The sequence below is a fragment of the Sus scrofa genome, chromosome 4, assembly GCF_054392235.1.
Source record: "Sus scrofa isolate SSC_HxYL_T2T_F1_AM1 chromosome 4, Sscrofa_HxYL_maternal_Yorkshire_Landrace_v2.0, whole genome shotgun sequence".
Taxonomy (NCBI): Eukaryota; Metazoa; Chordata; class Mammalia; order Artiodactyla; family Suidae; genus Sus; species Sus scrofa.
This window is the reverse complement of record NC_139386.1, coordinates 68,704,701-68,722,323: the sequence shown is the minus strand read 5'-3', so window position 1 is coordinate 68,722,323 and position 17,623 is coordinate 68,704,701. Positions and strand designations below refer to the sequence as shown.

The 17,623-nt window shown below is 43.4% G+C and overlaps 1 long non-coding RNA gene across 3 annotated transcripts in view; it reads left to right on the top strand.

Annotated features, from left to right (window-relative positions):
- Positions 1 to 16,983, top strand: part of LOC110260277 (uncharacterized) — a 46,539-nt gene extending 29,556 nt beyond the window's left edge. Inside the window, exons 2-5 of one of the 3 annotated variants that reach the window (XR_014843700.1) lie at positions 5,056 to 5,151; positions 5,499 to 5,728; positions 13,629 to 13,685; positions 15,567 to 16,983. This is a non-coding gene — a long non-coding RNA (uncharacterized LOC110260277). The remainder of the gene's footprint in view (positions 1 to 5,055; positions 5,152 to 5,498; positions 5,729 to 13,628; positions 13,686 to 15,566) is intronic. The other 2 variants (XR_014843701.1, XR_002343266.2) reach the window with 2 other exon arrangements.
- The last annotated feature ends 640 nt before the right edge of the window (positions 16,984 to 17,623 follow it).

Here is a 17,623-nt window from a genome sequence, read left to right as displayed (position 1 = left end):
ATATACATCTCCTCCGGATTCTGCTTTTCTGGTTGACGCTGTGACTGGTACAGAGGAAAAGAAACTCATCCCAGCCAGACAAGCCAGCAAGTGGAATCAGTGGGACTAGCAGTCCACAGCCACCCTAGGTTCTCCCTACTGGATGGCCTAGATGCCTTTCCCCTTGGATGCTGTCCTCCACCATCCCCCAGCTGTCTCAGATCCTGCTTCGTGCCCTCCTTGATATGCACTCTGTTGAGCCATGACATAAAGGGGAAGTTTATTGTTTATCATGTGTTCATATTATATACTGATATCTTCCCAAGCAGCTTAGGAGTTAGCTTGTGCCCTTCATGTTATCCAATGACTAGCCAAGGATGACTATATTAATTTTTGTGACTGATTTATTGCATCCAAGTAGAGAATGTGAGATTTTTAGAATCTTGCTTAGCTTGACATTAAAGTTACTAGTGTGTATGGAATTTAATTTTTTAAACTAATTTCACTGTGAATAACCTTACATGCTTTTCTACCCCATGTATTTAGTCTTTCATTGGATATAGTTACTTGAGATATTCCTCAAATTCATTTGACTAAGAGGGTCTTTGAGGGACTCCTGCCCTCAAAAGGCTTTCTAGAAAGTTGTTGGGAAAGAGGCTTTTCACTGAAAGCGGAGAGGCTGAGTAATTCAATGGCTAAGAAATTGATTCTCAGTTTATCAGATGCAGTGCCCCCACTGTATAAGAAAGGCACAGGGAGTTCCCACTGTGGCTCAGCAGTTAATGAACCCAACCAGCATCCATGAGGAGGTGGGTTTGATTCCTGGCCTCGCACAGTGGGTTAAGGATCGAACATTGCCATGAGCCTGTGGTGTAGGTCACGGATGTGGCTCAGATCCTATGTTGCTGTGGTTTTGGTGTAGGCCGTTCCGATTTGATCCCTAGCCTGGGAACTTTCATATGCCTCAGGTGCAGCGCTAAAATGACAAAACAAGAAAATAAAAAAACAACCAAAAAAACTAGATGTAGCTGACACTAAAGGGAAGCAATTTATAGTGCTTTATACCTGTTTCTGAATGTGTTTGGGCATGGCTAAGTGAAACAAAGTTAATGAAGGAGTCAGATGTTTGCCTAGTCAGAGCCCCTGTCAGTGGCACAGCTGCCAATGTGGACTGGAAAGACAAGTTATACTGGTGGCTTGGATGTCATGAGGAGTAACGCAGTTAGCGATGTGGTTTCTGACACAGTGAACAGTTCTCGGTGGACTTCAGAACAAAATTGATTACAGTTTTCCCTTGATTTGCATGGCGGTTGCATTTCGGGAAACATAACGGGATCGTAAGACAGTGTAAAAGTAATTTCTCTTCATATGTAAAACTGGGTTAGATTCCAGGCTCAGAAAATAGGTTTTTATAAATTCCAGAGAGCAGAGAATTTCATTCACCCAGAATCCCTGAAAGAGTGGCTAGTAAGTGGCACACATTTAGCTAATGGTTGCGTGAATGTCTGCAAGTTTTTCATCTCCATGTAATTAGGTGGGACATTCGAGAATCACAAATGATGAAGGACGATTACCTGCTTTGCAGGACTGCCCCACACACTGCAGGAGGGCTGGCATCCATTGCTCTTGCTCAGGAAAGCTGGTAGCGCTTCTAATTATTGTGAAAACCCAAGAAGCCGCCACCACAAATTTTCAAATTGCCCCTTTGGGTGGTACTGTTGAGAACCACAGAATTAAGTAATGATGTGGGCACGGCATCTGTCCATCAAATGCCAGGGAAGCCCCATTCAAAGAAGTGATGCCTTAGCCAGTGGTGATGGGGCAGCCCAGTTACAGGGACCGTGTCTGCTTTGAAGTATGTGCACAACGGCGTGGAGGTAGCACTGAGGGAGATGGAGAGCCAGTCGGCGCATCGGAAAGGGGTGTGTGATACAGGGCACAGACATTGCCAGCTCACACGGACCTTTGTATGAACTCTAGAAACGATCCCTCTCTGGGTAGACCAGATGGAAAAAGGGCTCTGCTCACTGATGAGAGCATGTGGAAGTCACATGTCCTGGCCAGCAGAGTCCAGCTGGGAAGGCAGTTGCCTCTCCTGACCTCTTGGCCTAAGTGTCCTCCTTATAAGACTCAACGTGCACACAGCTTTGCTGGGTGTCCACCTGAGACAGAGATCAAGTGTCAAGAGTTAAAAAAAAAAAATGAATCATGGATATTAAAAGGGAACCAGAGAGATTGAGAAATTGTCAAAAAGCAAAGGTGAGAAGAGGATTTTTTTAAAATTGAAGTTTAGTTGATTTACATACACTGTGTATGGATGTATATATACACATGATATACAGCACAATGTGTGTATGTGTGTGTGTATGTGTATATATATGGATGCATTTTATATATGTATATAAGAGGATGCACTTAATGAGACCTACCAATAAGTGTAGGGAGTCATCCCCTTATCCTTTGTGTAGTAAAGAAGTTGGGTTATGCTGGTGGCTTAGTCTAGGTAGAGTTCTTGGAAATTTGGATCATCAATAATGAGTGCCCTTTAGAGTAATGAAGTCCTGAAGCGTTTGTCAGAATTCTACTAGCTAAGTACACCCTTCATTGACATATTTGGGGAGATCTGTTTACAGTTTTTGATGGTAGTATATCCTTTTTTGTGGGAACAGATATTCTTGTTGACCAGGAAATCAAACTCCAAGAATCAAAGGGCCTTCTGGTGAGACGGGAAACAAGAGAATGTCTTGAAGGACATTTTCTTTAAAGCCACCATAGAACCTAGAACCCATTGGCCTGCCTGCCAAAATGTGCCTGCCCCGCCCCCCGCCCTCGATTGCTCTCGCCCTCAGGATACTCCTCCAGCCTAATTGGACAAGCATAGAGAAACATGCACTGATTCTTGCTCTTTGTCTCTGGTTTGTTGAGGGTCCACATGGATCAGCCCCTTTGTTTGAACTCTTCATTATCAGTTTGTTTCACTTCTTCATGACTTTGTTAGAGGGGAAACTTCTGGTTTCCTAGGTGGCCCCCAAGGAGACACCCCAATGCCACCAGGAGACCTTCTCCCAAACGTTTGTTGGGAAGATAACATCAGTAAGGATGGGCTGAGTCATGCTGTGTGAAAAATAACATTAAAAACCTCAGTGGCTTCACAGAACAAAGCTTACTCTCTCCTTCACACACTGTGCCCAGCAGATCCAGGCTACTTCTCCAGAGAAGGAGTGATGTAGGGTTCTTGGATCCTTCTGTCTCCTGGTGCCTCTGTTTCCTCATGTTCTTTGATTCTCATGGCATGAAAGAGAGTTGAGGAGTGTCTTGACCCAGCAATTTAATGCTTTGGCCCAGAAATGTGGTACATCACTTCTGCTTACAACTAATTGGTTAGATATGGGGGAATTGTCCTCCTCTGCCCAGGAAAGGAAGAGAACCTGGTATGAGTGGGCACTGGGAATGAAGGAATACCTGCCCTGGATACCACAGCAGGTGTGGTCATTTGCTAGGGCTGCCATGACAAAGTACCATAGATGAGGTGACTTAAACAACAAAGATTAAATTTTTTTTCACAGTTTTGAAGCTAGAAATCCAAGATCAAGTCATCATCAGGTTTGTTTTCTTCTGAGGCCTCATCAGCTTTTTCTTAAGTTTCAGGGCACAGCTGACCTTTGCATTAGTCCTCGTGGGATCCCTTCATGACTTGATGATGGCTGGTGGGACTGAGCTATGCTAAAGGGGAACCTGCATGTAGCCTCTAGTCATGTCCTTAGAGACAAGGGTGGGTTGGCAAAAACTGAAGATGGGAGACTACCTGTCTTCCTGCTTCTCCCACCAGCAACTTTTTCCAGTTTTCTTGTGCTTTTCTCTATTTTTCTTTTTTTTTTTTTTTTTGCCACAGTAGTTCCCAGATCAGGGGTCAGACCTAGGCTGCAGCAGTGAAAGAGCTGAATCCTAACCACTAGACCACCAGGGAATTCCCAAACTAATGAGTGTGCTTTTTTAATTTACATTTTTAATTGATTACTTTTTGTCTTTTTTAGGGCCGTTCCCACGGCATACGGAGGTTCCCAGACTAGGGGTCGAATCAGAGCTATAGCTGCCGGCCTCCACCAGAGGCACAGCAATGCTGGATCGCAGCCGCATCTGTGACCCACACCACAGCCCACGGCAACGCCAGATCTTTAACTCACTGAGCAAGGCCGGGGATCAAACCTGCAACCTCATGATTCCTAGTTGGATTTGTTTCCACTGCGCCATTATGGGAACTCTTATTTTTATTTTTTGGCTGTGGCATGCAGAGACTTGATGTGGGATCTCTGTGCTCCTCTCTTCTAGTGTTTAAAAAAGTGGGCTCATTTCTCCCATAAGGATGTATGATTTATACAAAAACGAGTAAGGTGTTTTTCCATCCTTTAAGAACCAATTTTTGCCCCCTTTATCATCATCCCTGTTAAAAATCCATATTCTTGGGCCAGTTGGTTGAAAGCAAGTTTGTTGAGGAGTTGGTCTAAACTACTGAGTGTAATAGCTAGCCCGATGCTGTCTTCTGCAGGCTTGAGATGCCAGCCAGGCACTCACATGGTGGCCTTGCACTGGCGCACAGATCACCCTGTAATAGAATGTCCCTGTTTCACATATTTAGTGAAACAGAGCAGGGATTCATCATGGTCCAGGATATGGCAACCTCAGGACGGGTTTGTAAAATTCCTTATTCTGAAATTGATTGGTTTCATGCCCGAAAGTATGGTAGCCTCTGGGCCTTTAGGAATGGGTGGTTTATGTGAAAGCGAAGCTAATGAATGGTCACAGCCATTCTGGGCTGCATTTCTGTGGGCCTGTTTTTTTTTTTTTTTTTTCCTCATGGTTTCCATCAGGAAGGGTTCTCATTATGTTTCACTAGCTTAAGCCACAATTTCAATATTAACTTCCCAACATCAAATGGCTCCATAGCCCCAACCGTGGGATCGTTGATGCCTAAAGCAATGTGGGATTCTGAAAACATGGTCATCAAATTGCTTGTATTTGTTTCCTGAAGGGACTCATCCAGAAACGAGGCTCCTTTTCTCTATTCTTTTGCCTCAGCTTGTACCTGCTTATCACACACCGTGACCTCTTCAGGAAGCTTGCTCTCCAGGGTCTTCACTAGGTCCTTGACCTGAGATCTCCAGCTCCATCCATGTGAGTCATTTCACCACAGTCACCTTAGTGTGTCTGGTGCTACCTTTGCAAATGCTGAAGTATGGGCTTTGAAAGATAACTATTACTCTTATGTCAGTACTCCACTTCCACTCCTCTGATGGCATCTGGATCTCCTAAAGTTAGTGTGGTGACTGGTGGATCAGATCAGGGACAGGAAGGTTTTCTGCAGTCTGGCTGGACTGGTATCCTTAACCATTGATGGGGGACAACACGGTGTTGAGATTGTCACTGTTGGCTGCCATGTGTAGAATGCCTGGGCTCTGGTTCAAATCCCTGTTCTGCTTCTTCCTGTGAGATCTTAGAAATCATTTTTTCTCTTGCCTCAGTTCCCTCATCTAAAAATGGAGAAAGAATAGAATATACCTCACATTGGTTGTTGTGAGGATTCAACGACTTAACTCATATGAAGCATTTAAACTATTGTCTGGCACCTACTTAAGTGCTTGATAACTGTTGGCTGTGTTTCCTACCACCTACTATGATGATACTTCTGCTACCCCTGCTGTTCTCCCCAAGCCTTCTGAGTGCTTCTTCACCCATGTATGGAGGATGGGAGGTATGTTTGGAGTATTTTTCTCTGCCTTAACTGTGGAAGTGGTATTGTGGACCCTGAACCCTGTTCATCTAGGTAGACAAAACAATATCTCAGAAGCATATTTTATTTGCCACATTAAATTCTTGCTGCAATTTTATTGTATAGCTTTGGTATCAGTGGTAACCTAATGGGTTTTGAAATGAAATTGGAAGCTCCATCAAGTCTGTCATTCGTTCATCAAATGTTGTTGCATGCCACTAATCACAGTGGGGATAGAAGACTGAGTAAGGTAGTTCCCCTCCCCAAGGAGCTTATGGTCAGAAGACAGAATAATGGTGGATGTAAATCATTTAGTAATGACAATGATAATAATAGTAAGAGATCTTTGCTCCTTGGGCTATGCTGAACAATTTTCCATTTGTTTCATAGCTCAATTCTGAAGACAGTCCCACAGTGTAGGGAGACAGAGATCCTAGCATTTAAGAAATAAGTGGAAAAGTGAAGAATTAAACCTCAGTCTTCCTGACTTCCAAGCTTGTGGTATGCCCATTCATATCACAGGCCATGAGAGAGTGTGACAGGGCTGCTTTGGGGGCAGAGGAGAGGCCAAGTCATTTTTAGCTCAAGTTTTGTGGTGCAGGTGTGCTTACCAGGAAAGCTTGGTGGCAAAGGCTGGTTTTAAGCATTTCCTACCTGAGACTGGCGGGTGGAATTTACGTGGGAAAGAAGCATCCTGAGAAGTTGGACCAGAATAAAAGACCATGGCACAGGATGAAACTCGGCTCTACAGGGCCCTGTCCATCATGTATGTTGACCAAAACAAAAGATATGAGCAGGGGAGGGCCAACTGGAGATATCTGTTGAGTCTAGACTCTGTAAGGCCTGAAGTGGACAGTCTTGGAGAGTAGAGAAATCCCTACCCTTCAAACTGGATAGATATGCATGCACATACTAAGATAACTACTTACTGGTCACCCTGGGAGGATGGCTCAAACTCTCTGATCTTTGATTTTCCCACTGATGGCAAAAGGATTCATTCACGCTTGTTTATGGAGTGGATGGAGTGCCTGCCTCCTACCTCACGTTGTCATTGTGAGAATGACGAGAACCAAGGCATGTATTATCTTTGCAAGAATGACAAAAACCAAGGCAAAGCACAAGCTGAGCAGTCATTGAATGGCAGCCACCACTGTTACTTTAGGTGGAGACGAGTCCTTCAGGGTGTTGGACGAGAGGGTGGAGTGAGCAGAGTCTGGCTTTTAGAAGATTTTTCTAACACACGTGACCATGAGGAAGAGGAAATACTCTGAGAGATGAGTAGGAAGCCAGCAAGAAATGTAATGGAGAGAGAATAAGAATGTGAAGGGAGGTGCCTGTCACAGGGCCCTTGGGGGGCAGGGTCAGCACTGTTGGCTGCCTGTTGGTGACTAAGAATCTACTCAAGAAGCCTTTAGGTCATAGTGTATCAGAGTACCCCTAAATGTTTTCTCAGTCCCTTTTAACTCATTGAATGTTTACAGTAAAGTAGGGTAAAGTTTCAAGGCAGAATCTAGTTCTAGATGATTCTGACTTCTGTGAGTTGAATGTATCCACCTTTGTATGCTGGTGGGCATTATGCTGATGAAGCTTCAGCTATAAGTACTTCTCCCAACTCTGTTGCCTGTAATTCAGGGACAGCCACGTCACTTATCATGACTCCATGTTTACAGCTGGGAAAAATCACATGAATGTGTCGGGCCCCCTGATAACCAGTAACTATGACCAAGTGGATCCCCTCAAAACACAGAGCTTGCCTTAGCACTTGGTTGATTTCTCTGCAACCAATCAACTCTGAAGCCTGTCCCTTCCCACTCTATGTCATGAATTCTACCCATTATGGTTGCCTATTTTTGGTGAGAATAAATTCCAAATAATTATTTTAATTTACTTTGTGAAAGCATCCTTACTGTTCATGTTGTGCCTTGGCTACTGCATTTTTCTTTAAGCCTTGAACTGGTCTCTCCACCACTTCAACTGTTTTTGTTCGTAACTCGGTCACATGAACCCTCTTTTGGCAAAATCAAGAAGGAGGTTTGTGGGACAGGCTCTGTGCACCCACAAGACAAGGGGGGGGGGACACCTTTGCCAGTGAGGGGTCAAGTCCTGTTTCATGATGAGGCATGAAATATCAACAGCTGGGATTTTTGTTCCTAAGCCAACTAGGAAGGAGGCGAGGCATGTTAAGACAGGATTTTTTTTTTTTTTTTTTTTAAAGAAGACTGGGAATGTAGAAAAGCAGCAGCTTGGACAAATAAGAGAGAAGAAGAATAAACATATCCCAGTAAGTCAGGGTCCTGACTTGCCCGCAGGAGCCCTGTTCCTGCAACACTGGGATTCTTCTCACTGAAACCACTTGCATGTTTATCCCAGACTTTACAAGCTGCAAAGGGAGCTAAAAGATTCCCTGAGCTATGGCTGCATGTTTAGGATGCCAAGCCTCAGGTTAGGTCTCCTTCTGATCATGACATTTATTTGTTGGTCTACTGTTGTATTATCCACACTGACCATGATAATCAATACCTGACACATAGCAGGTGTTTAGTCAAAGTTTTTAAAGTACAAAGTCCCAGTTCTTGGACTCCTATCTTGTTTCTTACTACCAAGCCCTGACCTCATATTCTGGTGCAGCACTGAGTCTTCTGGCTTTGCCTTGGACCGTTCTTTGATTCCTTGCAGTCACCTCTTCTTCTGGGACTCATCCTCTTGTCCCAATGCTTTCCTAGGGCTTGAAGTTCTTCTGCCTCTGGAACACCTCTCTGGTTGTTACGGATGGTTCAGACACCAACTCTCCTTCCCCTGGCTGTTCCCCACAGTCCTCCACACACGTCCACTTGCCATGTCCAGGCCCCTTCCTCTTCTACACCACTGGGACCCTCTTCTTAGCTGCCCTAAGAAGCAGGGGGCTGTCTAGCCTCTGCTCTGTCCTTTCTCACCCAGCCCAACCCTCCACTGACCATGACCCGAATTGGCAGTTACTTAAAAATCTGTGCAGGACCTCTGGATGGAGGAAGGTGAGTGACCAACAAATGTAAACCTTTTGATCAAAGAGATTTATCTTTGATTTCCAAATTAGAGAAAATTTGAAATCCGTGGTACACCACCTTTTCAGAACATATGCTGTGGGTTCCTAGTGAGTATATCACTAGGAAATTCTCTAACTTCTCTTCAACTAGCTGAAAAGGGGCCTGACCAGGATGAGTATTGAGGTAGAATTAAAGGAGACTCCCATCCTTCTTTCCTCATTTCTCACCCTACCTACCTCTCTCTATGCAGCAAGGAGATATCTGAGGATAACTTTAAATTTTTTTTTTGTCTTTTTGTCTTTTCTAGGACCGCACCCATGGCATATGGAGGTTCCCAGGCTAGGGGTCCAATCAGAGCTATAGCCACCTGCCTACACCACAGCCACAGCAACGCGGGATCCAAGCTGTGTCTGTGACCTACACCACAGCTCATGGCAATGCCGGATCCTTAACCCACTGAGCGAGGCCAGGGATTGAACCCACAATCTCATGGTTCCTAGCAGGATTCATTAACCACTGAGCCATGACAGGAACTCCAACTGTCAATTTCTTAGTTGGGGAAATAAATGAAAGCCCTGGAAGGAAGCACCAATATTTGACTTTGCCTCTCCCATACCGTCTCCAAACTGAGAAACTCAGATTTCAAAACCAATCTTAGGGTTAAACCATTGGGGGGAGGGAAGAATTGAGAGGATGGAAATAACACATCATACTACTGTGTAAAATAGATGTTTAAGGAGAACCTATACCTATGAAAAAAATCTACTCAATAGTTGGTAATAACCTATATGGGACAAAAGAATAGATGTATTTATATGTATGACTGATTCATTTTGCCATATACCTGAAGCTAATGCAATGTTGTAAGTCAACTATACTCCAATAAAATTAAATTAAAAAAATAAAAACAAACAAAAACTGACAAAGCATCCAGTACTTCTCAGTGAGCCAGGGGATGACAGAGGAAGCTGATTAACACAGCCCTTTGGGTTGGTAACGAGGATCTGGAGAGCTAACCCTGAGTGGCAGGGGATAGGCTGAGTTTCATGCTTTGACCTGGCAATTGCACCCCTAATTGGGCACACAGTTGCACTTTCATGGCATTTAAACACTTTAAAGAACCCGTACTCAAGACAGAAGGCTACTGTGTTTTCCTGAGGGGGTAGTCAGGGAGTAAAGAATGCAGGGGCTCTTGAAGCATAATTAGGCATTTAATTGTACACTGAGACTTCACTGATGGTTTTGCACACGCATGTGATCATGATTCACTTGAAAGCACTCCGCTGATGTTAGTCTGTCTTCCATTTTTCTACAAAGAGAATTAGGAAAACATTTGAAACATTTAATTCTTAAGTCCTATTTCTTTAGTTTCTTTTTAGTTTTAACTCCCCTTCAAATTTCTAGAGAGTTAAAACAACCACCACCACAGGGAATTCCACATCTGACTCTTATAAAGCACATAAAACAGAATGTACATAACTGTGGGTAGTTTGCAATTAGAGCATAAGTATAGTACAAATGTGGTGTCTCTCATCTACCAAGAGCCCCCTTCTTACTCTCTACCCATATTTTTGGATTGAAAAATCAAGGAATTGGAATCAAATCTTTGACCTAAGTCACTGAGTCGCAGAGACAGGTCGGGAATATAAATTGCCCTTGGCATTATGTTCTTTTCTGTCATCAAGCCAAGAGACCAGAGTAACATGTTTAACTCCATTCTTCTATTTGCACATGTAAGACAGGAAGCCATGGATAACCTCTGAGGCTTGAGTTGTACAGAAATATGGACTTGGATATTTTGGTCCAGTTTCTTTTTCATACCCATCTCCATGGTTGCAACACCAAAAAAAATTTCTAATGAAGATTTTGGAAATGGACCCATCTGTTGTCTTCATCTTTTTTGCCCTCCTAATTTGAGTACTGTATAGATATTACTGTTGGGGAACTTTTGCTCGTAGTCCTAGTGTGTGTTCCATATTTTACATTGATATATTCCATTGACCAAAAGCCACTTGAGTTGTGTTTGCTACATGTACATGACTGGCTGCTGCCTCTCACACTTTTTCATTTCATTACCACCCTCAGAGCATTCTGTAAGGAGTGATCTTTAACCTAATTTTGGCTTAATCTGACTTTGGCTTATTGTACTAGTCAAGAATGTGTCATCCAGAGTATACATCAACCAAATATAAAATCTTGAAGGGTGGTTAGAGAATGCCTGAACCACCACCATGAATCTGGGGCTACTTAGCCATTACTGCCCGTTCATCATAGGTGAATTTAAAAACTGCATGGACAACAAATGCTTCCTAGTAATATTAAATGTTGATTTCTAATCCCTTCTCACTAAGAAATAGGTGAAAACTCAGCCAGATACAGCTGGGTTTGTCAAGAACTTCTAACAGGAAGTGTATATGAGAATAAGCAGCATAGAGGTGGTCCTTTGAATAGCATGGAGATTCAGGCCCTTTGAATCAGAAATTCCAGGATGGGGCTCAAGCCTGTAGATTTTCAAGATGTTCCTTAGTGATTCTGATGCTTTTGCTGTGGAGGACCTTCAGGTGGGGAGAATAGTCTGTGTTCTGGTCCTTCCTGAAATATATTTCCTCCCACCATGGCGTTAAGTTGGGAATCATGAAATCCTAGGACTTGGATTCAGCTGGGGATGGTACAATTTGTTAGAAGTTGTGTGAACTTAAGCCCCAATATCCTTAGCTATCAAAGATGAGATGGTAATAGGATCTGTTGAGATTAAAAGAAGGTATATGCATAGCCCTGTGTCTGGTATGTACCAGCCGGGCATAGGGCTCATCAAATGAACTGTTGCTGTCTTCGTGAGAAATTCACGCCCCACACATCTTGTCCATTGTCTTATGTCAGAATAGTCACAGTCTTGTATTGGGGCCCTTATTATATTTTGCAGAGAGGTGCCATACCTAATAAACAACATGAAGTAACAAGCCTACTTTCCCTCATAGATGCTCTGTGCATTGCCTGCTGCCTGCTCTTTGCCCCAGCTATCTGCTTACTTGAATCCCAGTATTGTTTTATCAGCTTACTATGAGGAATAACTTCCTAATGGGTCTGGGTAGAAAGTGAATTCTCCCCCTGAAGAGGAGCCATGGCCATCCTGTAGGATGAAGGGTCGGTGACAATGATCATGTCATGTGTGAACACACTGCTCTGTGTGGGCGTGTTTGGGTCTCAACGTTTTATTTCCCACCATGTTGCCAGTTCTCCTGGGACAGCCTTCCCCTCTATAGGGCTTCGTGAAGCTCTGGGAACAGGGAATGTGTGTGCCAGGCAGCCCTCTGGCAGAGGCATGGCTTGTTTATCGTTCTGGTTTAAATTGCCTCTCTTATGTACCAGTATTTATATGTATAACAAATGGGGACTGGCTAATTATGTGGTTCTTAGTAGGAACTGAGTCTGTGCTGGAACTAGCCCAACCTCTGCCCACTATTTATAGCCTTCATATGTCCCAAATTTTCCAGTTCTGATTTCAAATATTCTATCCCTCTGTCTCCAGAAGTACACTTTATGCTTGTCAGACCACATGTCAATTTATGGTTTGAGAAATATAGTCACAGTATTATAACTGCCACCCCAAACACCACATTTTCTGACTGTGAGATTGGAACCCTGCCTTTTAAAAACAAATTGGACATACTTAGGAAGTGTTTAAAAAAAAATCTTTTCTTCTTCAAATATTCTTGGTAAGCAGTTGACTCAAGGCTTCACTTAAAAATCATGCAGCTCTTGGATTAAAGGACTAGGTAATAAAGAGCTTGATGGCAGTTATCCTTGGGATGGTGCCTTTCACAAAGAATGTGACCAAGAAATAGTAAACAAATAGGTTGAATGATTGTATAGAGATTTTCTTATTACTGTAAACAGTAGAACTCTGATCTTGAATAAACTGGATTTCTTCCAGATTATATATGAAGGCAGAACTTTTTGCTGTATTAAGTGAGAAAACACATTTCTAGCGCTGTTTGGTCCCTTCTTTGGGTTGGGCAAGACAGGAGGCCCTTGATCTAGCTTACCCTCTGAAGAGCCCCGGGGGTATAAGAAGCATAATCTTCATGTCACAGATGGGAGGATGGAGCCTCGGAGAGATAAAGGAGCTGCTGGGGACACTCAGGTGGCGAGCAGTGTAGTTAGACCTAGAACTCAGGCCAGAGTGACCACAAAGTCTGTTTACGTGTCAGGTTTCTCACATTACTCTTCATGCTCCCTACAATGATAAGATGAAATTTAACTGAAATCCTGTCCCATCCACCCCAAGCTCTCATTATTTGTTGATATTTGCACATGTGACCAGCATGATAAATTCGCTCTTGCCTTTGTCACACTTTCTCATCCCATGTTTCAATATTGGGGTGGATGTCTGGGTTTGGGGAGTGTGTGCTGGTGGGCATGTTTTGAGACCATGTGGAGAGATTGTCTTATTTATTCTTGTGCCTTATCTGGAATGAAGCCCTCCAGTGGTTCTGTGGGGCTGGACCACATCTTCAGATCTGGTGTTTCCAACAGCACATAACCACACCCTCATCAATGGAACTCCACTTTCTTGTATCTCAGAAACTAAGGGATGTGGTTTCCTGCCCCACATATCCCAGCGGAGAACACTAATAGGATCTATACAAAATGGCAGTTCCTGGCTCCAGAAAACTCAATGTCTTTTCAGATAGGTTAACCTCTCTTTAGTCTATGGAAATTGACCTCAATAAAATGCTTATAAACCTAAAGATGTGGGGTACAGCTTCTATAAAAGAAATGACTCTAGTTGGTGCTCAGTAACTATTGTTGAATAAATGAATAAAGAACTCAAGGACTCTTTTCAAAATTTGTTACAGAAAAGTCTACAGACTCTGAAGCATTTCATAAACCGGCAGCCATGATGTCTAAGGCAGGTAAGAGTCTTGATTAATCCTTTGTTGGGGATAGTCAGAGGTGGTTTTCAGAGGTCCCTGGATGCCACAGAGAACATGCTATCTGTGAAACCCACATAACCCAGCAACTAGCATGGTCCTGATACTTAATGGGTAGGTAATAGTACAATATCTGAGCCATGGCTTAGCAATGGCTGAGAGTATGAATTGGAATTATGCTCTTGGTTATGGGGTATCCATAAATAGAAAACCATCTATTAAAAAAATATTGCTCTAGACTTAGTTGTTGAGGAAGCCAGGACAAACAACATGAGATTGTCATAGTTACAATAATTACCTAATTGATGTTGCTGGAAGCTTTGCTTTATGAATAATTTTCAGCTACCTCCCTGTGAGGATGCAGTGAAGTGGCTTCTTGGGAAAAAACTGGTAGAATTGAATACTTAGGACTTTTAAGCTGTCGGAACACTCTAAATAAAGTAAGTTACCATTGTATAATCCAAAATATTCTTGGAGAAACTGGGGCTGCATCTCGATTCAGCTGTTACATCTTTTCATCTTTAAAACTAAAAAGTATGCCTGCCTCTGGGGAAGAAAAGAAGAATTTGCCCATACAGTCCAATAAAACAACTTCCAATTAGCCAGCTACACTTGAGGTACTGTGCTGTTTATTTTAGAGGGGAAAAAAAAGGGCAAGCAAATAGGGGCTTGTGACAGTTTTTCTTCGCTGAACTGTAAGATTATTTGAAGGGAAAAAAAAAGGCTCATAAGTTCTTGCCTTTCAAATATGGCTGGAAATCCATCATCAGATTGGAAACCCTTTCCACTTCATGGCATTGTGCTGGTTAACTTTGCAGTACATTTCTCTTCTCATCTCACTGAGACCCTAGCCTCCACCAGTTATGGCAAAGACTGGAATTTTTTTAAAAAAGGAAATGGAGGCAGTGTCCTGTTTTGATTTGCTGTGTATTTGATATGGCAGGGTGTATTGTAAAAATTATGTTGTGGAGTTCCTATTGTGGCTCAGCAGTAACGAACCTAACTAGTATCCATGAGGAGGTGGGTTCAATCCCTGGCCTCACTCAGTGGGTAAAGGATCCAGTGTTGCCTTGAGCTGTGGTGTAGGTCGCAAATGTGGCTCAGATCCCTCACTTCTGTGGTTGTAGTGTAGGCCTGCAGCTGCAGCTCCAATTCGCCCCCTAGCTGGAGAACTTCCATATGCTGTGGGTGTGTCCCTAAAAAGACAGAATTTTTGTTTTTGTTTTTGTCTTTTTGTCTTTATAGGGCTGCCCCCATGGCATATGGAGGTTCCCAGGCTAGGGGTCAAATTGGAGCTGTTGCTGCCAGCCTACAGCACAGCCACATCAACGTGGGATCCCAGCTGTGTCTGTGACCTACACCACAGTTCACGGCAATGCCGGATCCTTAACCCACTGAGCGAGGCCAGGGATCAAACCCACAACCTCCTGGTTCCTAGTCAGATTTGTTAACCACTGAGCCATGACAGGAACTCCAAAAAGACCAAAAAATTTAAAAAATAATTACTTTGCTAGAGTGAAAAGTGAGGACTTGTGGCTTAACTCTTAATAGACGCTAAATAGAAGCTAATTTAAACTTGCCCCTTTACTTCCTGGAGGGTGACCCCCAGCCCCAAGTTGAAGAAGTGATCAGTTGCCGTGGGTTGGGCTAGACAGCTGCTAAAGGTAGATACTGTTTGGTTCTACACCTGGTGGCCTCACCCCGAGGCAGTCACGGGCTGGAGTTCCCTCCTGCTGGCAAAGTGCCGTTCCATCTGGCAAAGAGGTTAAAAGAAAAAAAAGGGAAGTGGAGGACGGGCGCCAAGGAGGTGGGGTTACATGTGCCAGGCCGCACCGCGCACTAGCTGATGTTCCTTTTCAACAGGCCCCATCAGGCTGCCTGGTTCGCGTCAATCATCTCCATCACTATCCACTCCACCGCAAACCAGAAGTTTGGGGGTAAGGAAGACAGATGACTCAGGGGAAAAAAAAAAAAAAAGTGAATGTTTAAAGGGAAAGTCATCACCAAATTGGTCAGATTCTGTAAAAGGGACTGAAAAATGGTTTAAAGATTTGGCGGAATTTCCTACCCCCCTCCCATTTCTTTTTTCTTCACTTTTCATAATATTATGAAGCTGCTTAGACACACATGACAGATTGTCTCAGATTGTATGTCTTTTTCTAAGTGTCATTCCACGACGCCTCTAGCAAGTGTAAGATTCAGCAGACGTGGATCTTGCTTGATGCTTCTGAACATCAAGTGTGGGCTTTTGGAAGAGGAATGATGTTGATGATCTGATGGATTCTATTTTAAATGATTAAGCAAAAAAGTTGTTTTTTTTTTTTTTTCCTCTCCCGTCATCCCAGAAACGCTCCCTGCAGACTTAGTACACCACAGGATGTTTGTACCATCTAAAAGGCGTTTGTTGGCAAATCACGAAGTTAGGTGACAAGCCCAGCAGAGGGCCTGGAATGTGCTCGGTGCTCAGTCAGTGTTTGTGGGATAAGTGAGTGAAGGGCCAGGAGCTGAGCACATCAATACTCTTGACACCCCCGTGGAACTCAATCACCTGGCGGCCTGAGGGAACACTTTACCATCACAATTTGTTATTGATACAACTCACGGGACAGATGCTCATTATAAGACAGGGGATTAATGAGGCCACGGATCTCCGTTGAAAGCCTTCAGGGGCCAGTTATCTTTGTTCTGTTCCAAGGCTGCATCCACAACCCATAACCTCTGCCAGCTGTCATGCACCAGGGGCATGCTCTTTGTCACACAGAGGCCCCGAAAGGAGATTGTGAGCAGATTAGCTCAGACCCATTACTGTGTCCGAGGAATGAAGCCAAAGGCATGTGCTCTTTAGAGAGGTCAGTTGCAGCAATTGAGCAAATGGAGAACAGTCTGTTTGGGAGCCGCTGGGATGGAGGGCTGTTGCCACACTTTGTGGTTGTGTGTGTGTAGTATCGGGGCACAGTTGGCTGTAGACACCCTGGCCGCATTCGCTGAACATGGAGTTGATCTAAAGCCCTGACTTTAGCAAAATGCCCAACACACAGAATTCAAAATGGACTTGAGCATGTTACACCCCCGCACCCCTTCCAGAAACCCCCTTTTGTTAAACCTGTATATATTTCAGATGATTCCAGAATTTCCCAGTAACATTCTTGGAATAATGGACTAGTATATTTTCTTCCTGGCAAGCCTCACCTTGATCTGCATTATCATTTAGACCCCATCTGAAAACACCATTCATTTAAATAAGCAATAGAGACTGAAATAAAATTCCATTCATGCTTCACTCTCCAATGTGGTTTGGAAATGCTTTCTTCTTCAGCCAGTCTTATGTTACATGCTGGATGGTCTTTTCTTTGACCACCTCATAAAAAAGGGCTCATAAATACTTTTCATGTGTTATTTAAACTAGCAGTACTCCCTCAGGCACTGCACTCCTATTTTTTTTTTGTTTGTTTGTTTAAATCCTTTGTGTATTTCTAAAGTATTTCTAAACCAGTAGCAGAGGTAAAAGCATATTCTGACCTGAGAGGGCCACGTTCTATCACTATCAGGCCACAAATTTCCTTTACCGATAAAAAGAATTTACTTCTCAGCAAAATGCTGCCTGATTTATATGCTTGCTTTCTAAAAATAATCCTGTGTGAGCTCTAAGTGCCAGAGTTAGAATATGTGTGTCTTAGTGCTCAGAATGGTGATGTTTTGGCATGACGATGTTCTAGAATATTTTGAGAAATAAGAGCTCTGTTTCCTCATAATGCTCTATTAATTTCTGAATAATGAGGCAGAGAAGATAGAAGATATAGTGCCTGGTGTGCAGGTTTATTGTACTGTGTGGGGCATGGTCTTGGCTTGGAGCTGAACTGGTCCATCTCACCTCTCTAACAGGTTAAGGTGGGGTTATGGCTGACACTTCACTGGTACCC